The 18038-nt window shown below is 37.4% G+C and overlaps 1 protein-coding gene across 3 annotated transcripts in view; it reads right to left on the bottom strand.

Annotated features, from left to right (window-relative positions):
- CEP83 (centrosomal protein 83) overlaps positions 1-13687 on the bottom strand; it is a 147000-nt gene extending 133313 nt beyond the window's left edge. For all 3 annotated transcript variants that reach the window (XM_082418951.1, XM_082418945.1, XM_082418954.1), the window contains exon 1: positions 6360-13687. The gene's annotated coding sequence lies outside the window, so the exon portion shown is untranslated. The remainder of the gene's footprint in view (positions 1-6359) is intronic.
- Between the last annotated feature and the right edge of the window lie 4351 nt (positions 13688-18038).

Below are 18038 nucleotides of genomic sequence, written 5' to 3'. Positions count from 1 at the left end.
TCTTCTGAACTTTAGAAAATGTGATGATTGGACTGCTGTAATCAAGCCTAAGCTCAAATAGCCAAGCAAACAGAAAGAATCCAGGTTCTTAATGATGTCACTGAGCCACTGATTGATAATCCTAGAACCACCTATCTGCAGACTTCTTATACATGAGTCAATAAAATTTCCTTAAGGTTAAAAATAAAAGGATATGAAAGTTCTGAGGGATACAAGAATATGTTCATTTCATTATAGAAAATTTGGAATTATCATCTGTATAGAAAGGCATCAAGGAAAAGGCAGGAATTCTGGTGGATCTTGAAGGATAAAAGATTATGATGAGGGGTACAGGGGTGGGGAGAAGAGGCAAAAAAGAAAGGTGTTTAGAAGAGTCTGTAACAGTGGAATGGATAAAAATTAACATTTAACAAGTGCCCACTATAATTGAGTCAGGCATTACAACATGTATCTTTTAATCCATATGACTCATGTGGAAAAAAAAAAAGTATCATTTTACATATGAAGACATTGAGGACCCTAAAATTAAGTAATTTTTCCAAAAAGCCAAGCAGCTAGTAAAGTGGTGGAGCCAAGATTTTAATCTTCAATCTCAGGATTCAGGCTCCAAAACATATACTTTTTCCTCTATGTTATGATGCTAACCAAAGACTTAAGCCATCCCCATTTGCAAGTTCAGATCTTTGTAGAAAGCATCTTTGCAAAGATGGGTTTACATTTATAGTGCTACACAATGTTTCTTGACTAGCAACTTTCATTTAATCAGTATACTAAATGTGATATTCATTCCTCCCTTGGCTTCCAAAACTCTACCCTTCTCTGGTTTTCCTCCCTATTCTATTTCTCCCCCTCCTTATTACATGCTGATGTTCACCAGCTCTTGTCTACACCCAGGATCTTAACTACCACTACGGCTGACGACTTCTGACTCTGTCTCTCCAATTCAGAGAAACTCCCCAGTTTTCCTTGACGGATTAACTCCCTCCAGGCCAGGTTGAATACTTCTCTGTACACTCTCAAATCACCCTTACATAATTCTAATGAGGCATTCCTCAGTCATAATGTATCATGTCTGCAGTTCTAAGTCAGATGTCCTCCCTACATGCCGCCAGAACACACCCGTATTTATTTTTATAGCACTTCCCAGGTTATATCACAAATAATGACTTAATCCATTTCTCCTACCAAACACGCTGCTTGAGACTTGGCACTATGTCTTATTCACAATCTAGTACCTAGCACAGTGCAAGACACATAAAGGGCACTCAAACATTGACTAAACCAATGAATAGAAGAAATAAAATTTGCTTTAAATTGGAAGGATACAGTTTCTCAAAGAAATCTTCAGGAATTTATTTTTTGAAATGGGAAAATAGGCCAAGAAAGGTTAAGTGACTAACTTAGTCAAGCCATGGTCACCTGAGTCATAATTCTCTTCCCACAAAATCATGGTGCCTATTAATTCATGCTTACTAATCTATGCTCTCTATGAACCTCCAGAAGTAATATAAAAATGTTATCTAGAGAAGAACCATTTCAACTTTATCCACTCCAGCTCTGGCTGGCTGTATCAGTTGTGGAGAACTCTGATGTTAATTATTACTTAACAGTCTTTCTGTCCAGAATAGACTAATCTTTAATTGAACCAGTCTTTTCACATGTCCTTCACACACCATAATTCAATATATATTTATCATGCATCTCTAGGAGGAAAACATGAAAGTTATAATTTGTCAGTACTCAAAAAATATATACTTAATTATATCATACGCAATTTCAGTTTAACAATACCTCAAATGTCTGCCTTAATGTGATTCAGTTGAGAAAGACAGACTTAATGTGAACACTAGAGATACACGCTGCAACTTCATTGGGAAAACCCCTGGAGTCCAATGTTACTGTTGCCAATGGTTGCTATGCTATACTGCGCAACAACTCAGAAGCTGAGACTGCCAGCTCACTAAGAAACTACTGAATCGAACCAAGATTTATAAATGTACTCTGAGACTCAACTTTTTTATACCTTTAACTGAAGTAACTGTTTGTCATAAGCATCAGATACAGTATTTACAACAAGACTATAAAAATTACCTAGAATTTATTTAAGGACATATTTTGAGAGTGGTAAGCACTTTCCAGAAGAGAATGGTTTGGTTTAGGTTCCTTCTAACTCCATGAATTTTAATCCAAAAGTGATTTGAAGTTACAATATACAGAAAACAACTGGACACTTCATGACTTTAATTTCTTTCTTCCTGGATTATATCTCAAACTTAAAAAAAAAAAAAAAATAGTGCTAGACTACAGAGTCTGTGATCCTTCCATGACCCAGAGAGGCACTCCTGACAGAAAAATATAAAACTTAAGAGAACTTCTAATTTATGAGGGCCAAATAAAAGTACTGATATAATTTCATAAATTAAGTCTTTACTAGGTAAAAAGTAAAATGGAAAAGGGCAAAATCGGGAAATAGGAAGAGAGGAATGGAAGGAGACAGGGAGGAGGAAAGAAAGGAAAGAGTGGGGGAAGTACTTTTTTTAAACCCAGATTCTACTAAGGAAGAACCAGGAGACTGACCAAACTCCCAAGCCCACTAGGGAACAGTGCTAGCATTCCTGAGGGAGTCCTTATTGCTGATGTGGTCATGGGAAATTCTCAACTATTCACACTTTCTAGGAACAGAAACTTTACCTCTAATTCCAGTGAATCCCATCTCTTTAATCCCCTTTCTTATGGTTGACAGTTGCCCTTCCTCCCTCAGTTACTCTCAAAAGATTTTCTTTTAGTTGCACTACACTATGGGAGGAACGAAAAAAGTAGAAATATACATTCCTTATCTCTAATAAACATTCATTCAGCAACTTCTATTTGGAAGAGATTAAAGATACAGCTCACTGAGATCTGATGTCGTGTGCCTGAAGAGCTTACAATCTAGTTAGGAAGATAAGATATACGTAGAAATGATAAAACAATACAATATAAAGTATCAAATGGTAGGACTGACAAATACACTCTACAGGATTTCAGAGGTGGAGTTTAGGACACGTTACCCCCAAGTCTGCCGCTTTGGTATACTGATGGAGTTAAAGGCACTTGAGAAACAGTAGATACAAGAGGAGCACTCTGACCCTCCTTTTTCTTCCAGAAAGCAGGAAATAAAACTCCCATGTGAAAGGTGCCATCCCTGTACCAGGAGGACGAAAGACATTCTTATCGCCAGAGACGGGGAATCAAAGCCGAGAAATGTGTACAAACTTGTTAAACTAACCCTTATCTTCCTAGTCATTTCTCCACAATTTACTCCTCCTAGCCCAAAACTCTGTCTTGTCAATGTTTCACAAACTTGTTCTTTGTCTGAAAGATATAGATTGTCTCCAACTTAGGACTTCTTCGACTTCACAATAGTGCGAAAGCAATTCACATTCAGTAGAAACCATACTTCAAATTTTTAATTTTGATCTTTTCCCAGCCTAGCGATATGCAGTACAATACTCTCTCATGATTCTGGGTGGCAGCAGGAGCAGCGAGCTGCAGCTCCCAGCAATCAAGAGGGTCAACAACCGATACACTTACAACTATTCTGGACCCATACAACCATTCTGTTTTTCACTTTCAGTAAAGTATTCAATAAGTTACATGAGATAATCAACACTTTATTATAAAATAGGCTGTATGTTAGATGATTTTGCCCAACTGTAGGCTGATATAGGTGCTCTGAGCATGTTTAAGGTAGGCTAGACTAAGCTATGGTGAGTAGGTTGGGTAGGTTAGGTATATTAAACCCATCAACTTATGATAGGGGAGGTAACCCCACTGTAAGTCGAGGAAGACCTGTAAAAGCTTTCTGCTCTGGTCTTCATTCTCCATGTACATGTAAAAAAATTTTGAAACTTGTATGCTTTTCTCCTGTTAATCTCTATCAATTTAATTCTTAGGCCCAGCCACAGACCCTAACAGGGTAGAGAATTTTTCCTCCCCTGCAGAGTTGAACTTTATAGAAAGGGTACAATTCAGATTTTAGGAAAGAAGGAAAGAAATTAGGCAGTGACATGAAGACTGGAAGGAAAGCAGAAAGCACATAGTAGGTTTAGAGGATGGTGAAGAAACCAGTCTGGTCAGAGTATAGCTTTTCTATAAAGAACATAAACTTGAAAAGGCAGAGTGTGATGAGATTTTGAAGAGTTCAGATTAAGAAATGTGAACTTCAGTCAGCAGGAAAGAGTACTTCTGGAAAATTTTTACACAGATACATATAAACATTCCCTAAAAGTACACACAGATTAGACAACTTGAGAAAATTACTTGCTGAACCTAATACATTATGTATGACAAAGTTAAAATAAAACTCATTTTCTTTAGGCAGAGAGAGTACCTAGAAAACACACATACACAAAAAAAATTCTGACCATTCACTAATCTGTTAAGATTTCATTCTTCTAAGCTTCTTGAATTAGAACTTCCCATGACAAAATGCTGACTTCTGATTACTAAGGATTTTATCACACAACGTGCATGAATCATTCTTGATTTTTCTTCTTTGCTTGTCTTTCCCATTCTTGAATATTTCATTACTTCAACATCAGCATGCAGGAAAAAGAGGGAAAGGACCAAAACGAAATCTACGGATTTTTGAAATACAGTCAGGGCATGATGTAAAGAATATAAAACTTCAAGTTCCGATTCCCATTACTAATAGTTTGATTTCAAAGAAGTCATCCAGTCTCACGGTGTCTCAAATGTTCTCACCTACTTTCTTACATACTTGAAAGGTTACTGTATTCAAAATATCACAAAAAAGTGGTCTAAAAACTAACTACCAAAAAAAAAAACAAACTACCAGCATAACTCATTTTATTGCACTTCACTTTATTGCACTTCAGACACTGCATTTTTTACATATTGTAGGTTTGTTGCAACCCTGCATTGTCAAATGATGGTTAGCACTTTTTAGCAATACAGTATTTTTTTAATTAAGGTATGTACATTTTTTAGACACAATGCACACTGCACACTTAATAGACTACAGTATAGTATAAACATAACTTTTATATGCACTGGAAAGCAAAAACAAAAAATTCATGTGACTCGCTTTACTGTAGTGGTCTGGAACCAAACCCACAATATCTCCAAGGTATGCCTTTACTTGCCGTACAAATTATATCATTAAGGGTTCAACGAGTGGAGCAAGAGTGAGATTACTGGCTAAACCAAGGTTTAAAAACCACCTGTGAGCAATAAGTGTTCTCTCAATGCTCTGTTACCCTAAATTGGTATTACCCGACTAGTCGATAAAATTCCTAAATATAACCACACTTCACCTGGTTAGAAAATACTCAAAGGAAGGGGAACACCTGACATACTATGTCCCCAAAAACCAAAGGGTAACTCAAATCCATTTTTAATTCTCTGTAGAGTCCTATATGACTCTGAAATGTAAAGCATTCCAATAATTCTAAACAAAATGTGTTTGAAATCACAGCTCAGTACAAAAGGTGAGTATGAACTGTAACCACCTACAGGCTAAACTATGAATTTAGAGAACTCTGAATCCGGATAATTGTAGGATAGATATATTTAATTATATTCTAGTTGAATATTAGACTTGTTTACAGAGATGTTGCTTGGTAACAAAAGCAGTGCTTTAACAACCCACTCAGTTTTAGATCTACTCAAGTATTTTACGTTCATAGTCTGAACACATTATGAACTATATACTACTGATATCAGAAACTAAGGACAAGTTTCTTGTTATCCTAGACATCTTCGAGATTTTACTTAAATAGTTTCATCGTTACAACTAATGTGACCAAAGGCTTTTAAAATACTTGACAATGGGCATTTTTAAGAGCTAAGTATCCATTTTTTTGACCAAAGTTGGACACTAAGGATACATCAAAATGTCCATTAGAGCCCAGCATGCACTCACATATTCTAACGTTATCTTTGTAATGACAACCAACATCACTGTTAGAATTGTCTTCAGGGTCAACGAAAATGGCAGCTTATTTTTTTTCACAAATGAAACTGGAGGTACCACACGTTTAGCCAGCTTTTAAACTGAGGCTACCCAAGCACCACTCTGGAGTTCATCAAAAAGCCCCATAAAGAGTTTCACGTGCATTTAATCGGCTACAGAACATTCTCCCAGCCTACTTTTCTAACACCCGCTCCACTTGCTTTACGGGAAAAATAACAAAAGAAGAATTCAAGGGCAAGTTGTGAAGAAAAAAGCCATGAGCATTCCAAACCACGAACAAGACAGCGTTACGTACCAGACTCACACTCGGACCTTGCAACATGCGCACAGAAAACTTATCAGTGACCGGTGTTCCGGCCGCACTCGCCAGGTGGACACCTACCTCCACTGCTCCAGCCACAGACGCCTACGGCACTCTTCCCGCCGGGGCACTGGGCCCACGGGAGACGGTCCCGCACGCGGGGTGCAGGCCCAGCCCGTCACGCCTGGCGAGGTCTCCGCAGCCGCTCGCGGCAAAGGCTGAAGAGCAGGAGCCGGAGGGCCGAGCGCGCCCCTCGGGCTCCCGACCCCTAGAAATGTGGTGTATCCCGAGAGAGCTCCGAAGGCGGAAAGGGCGGCGGCGGCAATGGAGAAAAACCCCGCTCCTCCTCGGTGGACTGGCCTTCTCTGGGGTTTGGGGTCGGCGCCGGGGCCGGAGCCGAAGTCCGACCGGGAAGCCACCACCAGTCCGCCGCCCGCCACCCTTCAAACCCCGCAGAGCGGGATGAGTCCCGAGACCTAAGGGCGCGCGAAGCAGGAAGTCCCGCCCCCACGCCAACGTCACCGACGCCGCGGACGCCGGCCGCGGTCAGAGGCAGTTAGAGGAAGGCGGCGAGCGAGACGAGCCTGGGGTAGCGGCCAACGACGGCGGGAACGGCGGGGCCAGGGTGGCGCTCCGAGAGGCCTCTGGGGGCCGCGGAGATCTCTAGAGCCGAAGGGAACGCACAGTCCGGGGCCAGACACTTGCCTCAGGGAGCCAGAGTGACGCGCGCAGTTGAGCGGGAAGCCGCTCTCCCTCGCCTTCTCCCCACGCAACGTCTCGGCGGTTTCCCCCAGTTTCGCGCTTCTCCTGCGCTCTGCTGGCTCTTCCGACACTTTTTCTTCCCTGAGGGCTCTGATAGTGGTCCTGCCGCCACCCCCGCCTGCCTTCGTGCCCGACCGTGCAGACGGAATGAGTCTCGAAGTCTCCTGACTACCGCGTCGGCCGTGGGGCCTCGGCCCACGAGTGGGGAGCCGGCGCAGCTTGCCAGGCGGAAACGGCCAGGTCAGGAAAGAGGCCCAGGCGCGAGTCCCTCCCCGCACCGCCCGCTCCAAATCTCAAAAGGTGTTAGCTCGAGTCCAGGGCCCACTGGTCTCAGTGGTATCAATGAACTATACGTTACAAATCATTGGTCAGTGGGAAAAAGATTATCTGAGGAATTACTAAACACTGGGGACCGGCTTTACATCTGTTTCATTTGTTTAATACCAGATGACAAGAATTTCAATGTAAAGAATGAAACCATAAAAATATTACAAGAAAATCTAGGTGACTATAATCTTGAGCTGAGAAAGGCCTTTTCTAAGTATGAAGCAATAACCAGAAACCATAAAAAAAAATCAATAAAAATTAACCACATAAAGATTGTTATCTACACACAAGTAATAACTAATGGAATATAAATTTGTATCATGTGGAAAAAGAAGGAAAAGTATTCCTAATACACAAAAAGCTCATAGAATATCAATTTTAAAACTTAACACAATAAATAAAATTGGCAAAGGATATCAATAGGACATTCTTAAACCAAGAAAAACAAACATCTAATTAACAAATGAAAAGATGTTCAACTTGCAAACATCCTTTTTGTCTATCAGTGTAGATAGTGAGGTGGGGATACAATTACTCTCATGCCTTACTGGTGTAAACTTGAATGGTACACCATTAATTACCAAAATTTAACAAAATAATTAGGCTTTGCCCCAGCAAACTCATTTTCTAGTCATGCGCTCTAAAGAAAATAAAAAGAAAACAGATTTACGAGGATGTTCCTCACCCCCTTTTTATAATAGGTGCTTATGGAAACAATGTAAGTACCATCACTAGGACACTAGTTAAATATGTTATGGTACCTACATACAATGAAATACCCTTGAGCCATTAAAAACAATGGTGTAAATCACTTTATTTACACAAAAATATGTCCACAGCATATAGGTTTCTTTTTCCCCCTAAAAAGCAGAGTACAGTTTAGCATGAACAGTGCTTCATCCAAACATGAGTATGCATGTGTATATATGTGAATGTAAATACAAAAAGATCAGGAAGAATGTCAGCCAAAATGCAACTGATTTTTAATCTTTTGACCTTTTCTATCTTGTTTGAATTTTGTATAATGAATATATCATTTTTACAAAAACAAAATTGTGTTTTAATTAAAGATGCCAGTGAAAAAGGGCCAGTTTACTACAGACCCTCACAGGTGGATAACCAATGTGAAGTAATTATATTTGGGATCTAAGTCTCAGCTTCTTAAGTGTCCATAGATTTGGTTACATTAAGTTACCTAGAGTTGGACAAACTTTTATCATTTGGACATCATGATCTGACTCCCAGATTGGACTGGGTATCCTCCCTGTGTGCTCTCTGTGTGCCTCTCATGGCATTTGCCACACTGAACTATAATTCCCTCTTTCTGTTACTAGACTGTTTACTCTTACCACACATGTCCTTTTTCTGCCATGTTATCTGCTTATTTTCCCCTGATTCCTTTTCTATCATCTATTTTTCTGTGCATAAGTTTTCATTTTAATGTAATTACACAGATGTTAAAGTGATAATTTCAACAATTTTTATGCCAAAAAATTTAACAAGTGAAATGGACAAATTCCTGAAAAAATTACAAAAAAATTGACACAGGAAGGAAAAGAAAATCTAATTGTCCAAACACCTATGAAAGAAATCAAATTTGTAATGAAAAACCTTCCACAAATATAACTCCAGGCCCAGATGGCTTCACCAGTAAATTTTAAAGAAGTTAAAATACCAGTCCTACACTATTTCACAAAATAGAGCAAGAAGGAACACTTCCAAATTCATTTTATAAGGCCAACATAATCCTGATACCAACACTTAACAAGGACAGTTTACAAGAAAATTACAAACCAATATGTCTCATGAATATAGACTTTTTAAGTTTGAATGAAATATTGGCAAATTGAAACTTGCAATATAGAGGATAAGATACCATGACCTGGGATTCCCTGGTGGCGCAGTGGTTGAGAATCTGCCTGCCAATGCAGGGGACACGGGTTCGAGCCCTGGTCTGGGAAGATCCCACATGCCGCAGAGCAGCTGGGCCCGTGAGCCACAACTACTGAGCCTGCGCGTTTGGAGCCTGTGCTCCACAACAAGAGAGGCCGCGAGAGTGAGAGGCCCGCGCACCGCGATGAAGAGTGGCCCCCGCTTGCCGCAACTAGAGAAAGCCCTCGCACAGAAACAAAGACCCAACACAGCCATAAATAAATAAATTAATTAATTAAAAAAAAAAAAGATACCATGACCAGGGAAAATTAGGTTAACATTGAAAAGTCAGTGTAATTCACCACATTAACAGGATGAAAGAGAAAAACAAAATGATAGTCTCAATAGATGCTGAAAAAGCATTTGACAAAATTCAAAACTCATTCATGTTAAAAAACTCTCAGCAACCTGGGAATAGAAGGGAACCTCCTCAATATGATAACATCTTTGAAAAATGTAATGGTGAAATACTAAAACTTTTTCCCCTAAGATCACGAACAACATATGAATGTCTGCTTTCACCACTTCTATTCAGAATGATATTGAAGATCTCAATGCAATAAAACAATAAGAAAAAACATAAAGATTGGAAAGACTTGGGCTTCCTGATTGCAAAACTTACAACAAAACTACATACATAATCAAGACAGTGCCATATTGCCAAAAACATACATAAATATAGATCAGTGGACTAGAATTCAAAGGCCAGAAGTAAACCCTTATACTTATGATAAGTTGTCTTTTGACAAATGTGCCAAGATAATTCAGTGGGGTAAAGTATAGTCTTTTCAATAAATGGTACTGGTAAAACTGGATATCCACATGGAAAAGAATGAACTTGGACCTCACACTATGTACAAATGTTGAAATGAATCAAAGATCCAAATGTAAGAGCTAAAACTATAAAATGTGTCAGAAAAAAAAGCCATTAGTCTTTGCAACAATGGATTAGGCAATGGTTTCCTAGATGTGACACTGAAAGCACAAAGAAAAAAACAGATTAATTGTACTTTATCAGAATTAAAAAACTGTGCTTCAAAGAACACCATCAAGAAAGTGAAAAGACAACCTACAGAATGGGAGATAATATTTGAAAACCATGTATCTGATAAGGGATTTGTATTCAAGATATATAAAGAACTCTTAAAATTAAACAATAAAAAGACAACCCAATTTAAAAATGAACAAAGGATTTGAATAGAGATTTCTCCAAAGAAGATATACAAATGGCCAATATGCACATGAGAAGATGACCAGCATCATTCGTCATTAGGGAAATGCAAATTAAAACCACAATGAAATACCACTTTATACCCACCAGAATGACTACACTCAAAAGATGGACAATAACAAGTGTTAGTGAGGATATGGAGAAATTGGAACCCTCGTACCCCTGTGGTGAGAATGTAAAATGGTGACTTGGGAATAGTTTGGCAATCCCTCAAGAGGTTAAACATAGAGTTACCATATGACACAGCAGTTCCTTGTGAATTGGAAACTTATGTTCACACAAAATTTTGTATACAAATATTCATAGCAACATTATTCATAAAAACCCAAAAGTAGAAACAATCCAAATGCCCATCAACTAATGAATGAATAAACAAAATGTGCTATAATCTACACAATGGAATATTATTCAGCCATAAAAAGTACTGATTCCTGCTGCCACCTGGATGAACCTTGAACACATTATATGCTAAGTGAAAGACATGTATTGCATGATTTCATTTATATGAAATGCCCAGAATAGGCAAATCCATAGGGAAAGAAAATAGTAGTTGTCTAGGGAAGGGGATGGGGACAATGCAGACTGACTGCTAATGAGTATGAGGTTTATATATGGGGTGATGAAAATAATCTGAAATTAGATAGTGGCGGTGGTTGCATAGCTTTGTGAACATATTAAAACCCACTGAAATATACACTTGAAAAGGGTTGATTTTATGGTATATGGATTATATCACTAAAAAATGGGAAGTAAAATTGTATTCACAGACAACATTGAAAAGAAGTAAAACTATTCACAGACAACATAATTATATACACAAGAAAAGCCTATGGACTATACAAAAGAGCTACTGGAACTAATAAATTAATTTAGCAAGTCATAGGATACAGGATCAATATACAAAAATCAATTCTACTTCTACCTACCAGCAACAAAAATTGGGAAATGAAATTGAAGACACCACCATTTATAATGTATCTAATACATCAGAAACCTAGGAATAAACTTAAAATATGTACAAGACCTCTGTATTGAAAAACCACAAAACATAGCTGAAGGAAATTTTAAAAGACAAATAAATGGAGGAAAAAACCCATAATATTCTTGAATGGGAAAACTCCATCACTAAGCTGTCCAGTCTTCCTAAATTGATTTGTAAATTCACCCCAATCCCTATCAAAATTCCAGAAGGCTTTTCTTTAGGACATAGACAATTCTAAAATTTATCTAAAAAGATGAAAGATCTAAAATAGCCAAAACAATCATTAAAAACAACAAAGTTGGAAGACTTACACTACCTGATTTCAATCCTTCTATAAAGTTACAGTAAGCAAGACAGTGTGTTATTTGCATAAGGATAGGCTAGTAAATAAACAGATTTGAGCCTAGACATAGACCCACACGTATACAATCATTTCATCTGTTACTAAGGCACCAAAGCAATTAAATAATGAAAAAAAGGTTTTTTCCAACAAATATTGCTAAAACAACTGGATATCTATTTTTTTTATAAAAAATGAACTTCAGCCCTATTTCACTCTGTACACAAAAGTTAATTAAAATGACTCATAGGCCTAACATAAAACCCAGATCCATAAAACTTCTAGAAGAAAACATAGAAGAGCACCTTTATAATGTTGGAGTAGGCAAATAGTTCTTGCATGGGAAACAAAAGGCACTAATCATAAAAGAAAAATTTGACAAATTAGGGTTTATCAAAATTTAAACTTCTGGGGAGTTCCCTGGCGGTCCAGTGGTTGGGACTCCCCGCTTTCACTGTCGAGGGCCCGAGTTCAGTCCCTGGTCGGGGAGCTAAGATCTCGCAAGCCGTGCAGCATAGAAAAAAAAAAAAAAAAAACTTCTGTTCTTCAAAGACAGCATTATACAACAGACTGGAAAATATTCACCACACATATCTAGCAATTGACTTGTAACAGGAATATAAAAAGAACTCCGACAATTTAAAAATAAAAATTAAGTTCGAACAATAACTCATTTAAGATAATAGCATCTCATCAAAGTGGGTATAGAAGGAACGTACCTCAACAGAGAGCATATATGACAAGGCCATAGCTAACATCATACAAGCCCATCAGCTAACATCAACAGTGAACAGTTGAAAGCTTTTCCTGTAAGATCCTGTAAGACAAGGATACCCCCTCTTGCTAGTTTTATTCAACATAGTTTTGGAAGTCCTAGCCAGAGCAGTTAGGCAAAGGAAAGAACATTATATATAGAAAATATTATAATAATATATAATAATTAGAGTAATTATATTAATTAATTATTGATAATATATATGGAAAACACTAAAGACTCCATCAAAAAACCGTTAGAACTAATAAATGAATTTAGTAAAGTAGTAGGATACAAAATCAATATGCAGAAATTGGTTGCATTTCTGTACACTAATAGTGAACTATCAGAAAGAGAAACTAAGAAAACAATCCCATTTACAATTGCATCAAAAAGGAGTAAATTCAAGGAGTAAATTCAAGCCAGGAGGTGAAAGACCTGTACACTGAAAACTATAAGACATTTATGAAAGAAACTGGAGAAGATACAAATAAATGGAAAGATAGTCTATGCTCATGGGTTGGAAGAATTAATGTCATTAAAATGTCCATACTACCCAAAGCAATCTACAGATTCAATACAAGCCCTATCAAAATTCCAATGGTGTTTTTCACAGAACTAAAACAAACAATCCTAAAAATTGTATAGAAGCACAAATGACCCCAAATACCCAAAGCTCTCTTAAGAAAGAAAAACAAATCTGGAGGCATCATTCTTCCTGATTTAAACTATATTACAAAACTATAGTCATCAAAACACTATGGTAGGGGCTTCCCTGGTGGCGCAGTGGTTGAGAATCTGCCTGCCAATGCAGGGGACACGGGTTCAAGCCCTGGTCTGGGAAGATCCCACATGCTGCGGAGCGACTAGGCCCGTGTGCCACAGTTACTGAGCCTGCGCGTCTGGAGCCTGTGCTCCGCAACAAGAGAGGCCGCGATAGTGAGAGGCCCGTGCACCGCGATGAAGAGTGGCCCCCGCTTGCTACAACTAGAGAAAGCCCTCGCACAGAAACTAAGACCCAACACAGCCATAAATAAATAAATAAATAAATAAATAAATAAATAATTTTTAAAAAAAAACAAAAAAACAAACAAAAAAAACACTATGGTATTGACATTAAAAACAGACATATAGATCGGTGAAATAGAATAGCGCCCCAGAAATAAACCCACACATATATGGTCAATTACAACAAAGGGGCCAAGAATATACAATGGAAAAAGGACGGTCTCTTCAATAAATGCTGTTGGGAAAACTGGATAGCCACATGAAAAAGAATTAAACTGGACCACTGTCTTACACCATACACAAAAACTACTTCAAAATGGATCAAAAAAAAATGGATTAAAGACTTAAATGTAAGATCTGGAACCATAAAACTCCTAGAAGAAAATATAGGCAGTAAGTTCCTTGACATGAGTCTTGGCAATGATTTTTTTGGATTTGACATCAACAGAAAAGGCAACAAAAGGAAAAATAAATGAGTGAGACTAAATCAAACTAAAATGCTTTTGCACACCAAAGGAAGCCATCAACAAAATGAAAAGGCAACCTGCCAAATGGGAGAAAATATTTGCAAATCATATATCCAATAAGGGGTTAATATCCAAAATATATAAAGAACTCACACAATAGCAGAAAAACAATCCAATTAAAAGGGGACAGGGGCTTCCCTGGTAACGCAGTGGTTGAGAATCTGCCTGCCAATGCAGGGGACACGGGTTCGAGCCCTGGTCTGGGAAGATCCCACATGCCGCGGAGCAACTGGGCCCGTGAGCCACAACTACTGAGCCTGCGCGTCTGGAGCCTGTGCTCCGCAACGGGAGAGGCCCGTGCACCGCGATGAAGAGTGGCCCCCGCTCGCCGCAACTAGAGAAAGCCCTCGCACAGAAACGAAGACCCAACAAAGCCAAAAATAAATAAATAAATTAAAAAAAAAAAAAAAGTGGACAGACATGCATGGTGATTGTAGTTAATAATACTGTATTGCATATTTGAAAGTTGCTAAGAGAATAAATCTTAAAAATTCTCATACAAGGAAAAAAAAACTTTTTGTAACTTTGTATGGTGATGGATATTGACTTATTGTAGTCATCATTTCATAATTATATAAATATCAAATCATTATGTTGTACACCTGAAACTAATGTTATATGTCAATTATATCTCAATAAAAAATGTTGAAAAACAAAAAAGATAGTAGCAAAGACTTGAACAGACCTTTCATGAGATATACAAATGGCTGATAACACAAGAAAAGGTGCTCAGTATCTTTAGTCATCAAGGAAATGCAAATTAAAAGCACAATGAGATTCCATTTCACATGCACTGAAGTGGCTAAAATCAAAGTCTAATAATAACACAAATATGAATTCCAGCTGCTTCAAATTGTGATATTTACATTGTTAGTGTGAGTGTAAAATAGTACAATCACTTTGGAAAACTGCTTGGCAATTTGTTTATAGTTAAATATTCATCTAACCTATTCATGACCCAGCAGTTTCAGTGTTAGATAACTATGAAAGAGGAATGAAAATACAAGTTCACAAAAAGACTCATACAAAGAAAGTTTAAAGCAACCTAATTCATAATAAATAAAACCTAGAAACAACCCAAATGTACATCAACGGGAGCACAGACAAGCAAATTATATATTTATACAATAGAATACATCACAGCAATAAAAAGGAATCGCCAATATGCCTAACAACATGGATAAATCTCACAAATAGTTTAGTAAAAGAAGCCAGGCACAGCAGAGTGCATGCTGTATGGTTCTATTTATGTGAAATCAAAGAAAGACAATACTAATTTGATATTAGAAATCTAAAATTGGCTGCTGAGGACAATGCCAAGAGGGATACAAGAGAACTTTCTGGAGTAATGGATCTATATTTTGCTTTGAGTGGTGGTTACACAGGTATACATACAGCTCTCAAACTCACCAAAATGAACGTCTGAGAAAAACAAAGTTGAAGGACTGATGCTACCCAACTTCAAGAGTTACTATAAAGCTACAGTAATCAGGACAGTGTAGTATTAGCAAAATAATAGACAAATAGATCAGTGCAACAGAATAGAGAGCCCAGAAACAGACCCCCATAAATTTAATCAGTCTTTGACAAAGGAGCAAAGGCAATACAATGGAGCAAAGATAGTCACTTCAACAAATGCTGCTAGAACAACTGGACATCCACATGCAAAAATATGATTCTGGGCACAAACCTTACACCCTTCACAAAAATTAACTCAAAATGGTTCACAGACCTAAGTGTAAAACACAAAACTATAAAACTCCTAAAAGATAACATAGGAGAAAACCTAGATGACTTTGGGTATAGTGATGTCTTTTTAAAATTTTATTTACATACTTATTTTTAACTGAAGTATAATTGACCTACAACACTATGTTAGTTCTAGGTGCACAACATAGTAATTCAATATTTCTATACATTACAAAATGATCACCATGATAAGTCTAGTTATCTTCTGTCACCATACAAAGTTAATACAATATTCTTGAGTACATTCCCCATGCTATACATTTCATTCCCATGATTCATTTATTTTGTAACTTGTGATTTAGATATAACACCAGACATCATCTGTGAAAGAGATAATTGACAAGTTGGACTTCATTAAAATTAAAAACAAAAGACAATGCAAGAGACAATGTCAAGAGAATTAGAAAACAAGCCACAAACTGGAGAAAATATTTGCAAAAGATGCACCTGATAAAGGACTGTTATCCAAAATATACAAAGAACCCTTAAAACTCAATAAGAAAATAAACAATCTGATTTTAAAATGGGCCAAAAACCTTAACAGACACTTCAACAAAGAAGATAAACGGATGGCAAATAAGCATATGAAAAGATGTTCCACATCATAAATCATCAGTGAAATGCAAACTAGAACAAAGGTGAGATACCACAACACACCTATTAGAATGGCCAAAATTCAGAACACTGATAACACCAAATGTTGGCAAGGATGTGGAGCAACAGGAACTCTCATGCATTGCTGGTGGGAATGCAAAATGGTAGAACCTCTTTGGAAGACAGTTAGGCAATTTCTTAGGAAACTAAACAAACTCTTACCATATGATCCAGCAATTGCACTCCTTGGTATTTACCCAAAGGAGTGGGAAACTTACATTCACATTAAAACCTGCACACAGATGTTTTAGCAGCTTTATTCATAATTGCCAACATTTGGAAGCAACCAAGATATCCTTCAGCAGGTGAATTGATAAATAGACTATGGTACATCCAGACAATGGAATATTATTCAGCACTAAAAAGAAATGAGCAATCAAGCCATGAAAAGACATGGAGGAACCTTAAATGCATATTTACTAAGTGAAAGAAGCCAATCTGAAAAGGCTACTTACTGTAGGAAAAGGCAAAACTATGGAGACAAAGATCAGTGGTTGCCAGGTTGATGGTGGGGGTGGGAGAGATAAACAGGCAGAGCACAGAGAATTTTTAGGGCACTGAAAATATTCTGTATGAGATTATAATGATGGATTATGTTATTATACATTTGTCCAAACCCAGAGAATGTACAACACCAAGACTGAATCCTCAGGTTAATTATGGATTTTGGGTGATTAGATGTGTCAATGTCAGTTCAGCCTTGGTAAAAAAAAATGCACCATTCTGGTGAATGATTTTGATAATGGGGGAGGATATACATGTGTAGAATGGGGGGAATATGGGAAATCTCTGTACCTTCATCTCAATTTTGTTGTAAACCTAAAACTGCTCTTTTAAAGTCTTTTTAAAAAATGAACATCTAAGATGTGTGCATTTTATTCTATGTTAATTATACCACAATAAAATATATATTTTAAAGTGCTGATAAAGATGATTCCTTTCTGTTAACTGAAATACCAACGTCTGCTAGCAAGGTCACTTTCTTCCCTATATCAAGATATCTGAGAAATCTAACTAGTAATCATAAAGTTGTTAGGTGCACCCATATTCAGAGCAAAGGAAAGTATATGGTCCTGAGGGGTAAATCCAAACTGCAGAAAAGCTTGATAAGCTATCAAGCAACAACAAATGTGTTTGTTTATCATGGAAGATAAATGAAAGAAATAATTGCTATAAAAATGAAGGCTTTGATATCATGGAGCTAATAAATTCGCATTACACATACATGAGTGGAATAATGGGGTCCTTAGGAACCTAATAGGAAATTGTTTTATAAGTTTAAATTTTAAATGAGAGAAAGTGAGGACATGTGGAATATTTGATTAAGAAAAAGTGATCTAGGATATGGGAATTCTTTTGATAAAAAGCAGGCATTCCAGTATTGCTTTTCACATTTAATACCTTGTTGCCAAAGCCAGAAATAATGTAAGAAGAATAAGCTTGTATTTCAGAATGTCAAGGAAAAAAAGTTATGTCGTATGGCTCAGTGGTAGA

This window comes from Balaenoptera physalus, assembly GCF_965194825.1.
Source record: "Balaenoptera physalus genome assembly, chromosome: 13".
In the NCBI taxonomy this organism is placed as follows: Eukaryota; Metazoa; Chordata; class Mammalia; order Artiodactyla; family Balaenopteridae; genus Balaenoptera; species Balaenoptera physalus.
The sequence above is the reverse complement of the archived record's forward strand: the minus strand, read 5'-3'. Positions and strand labels throughout refer to the sequence as shown.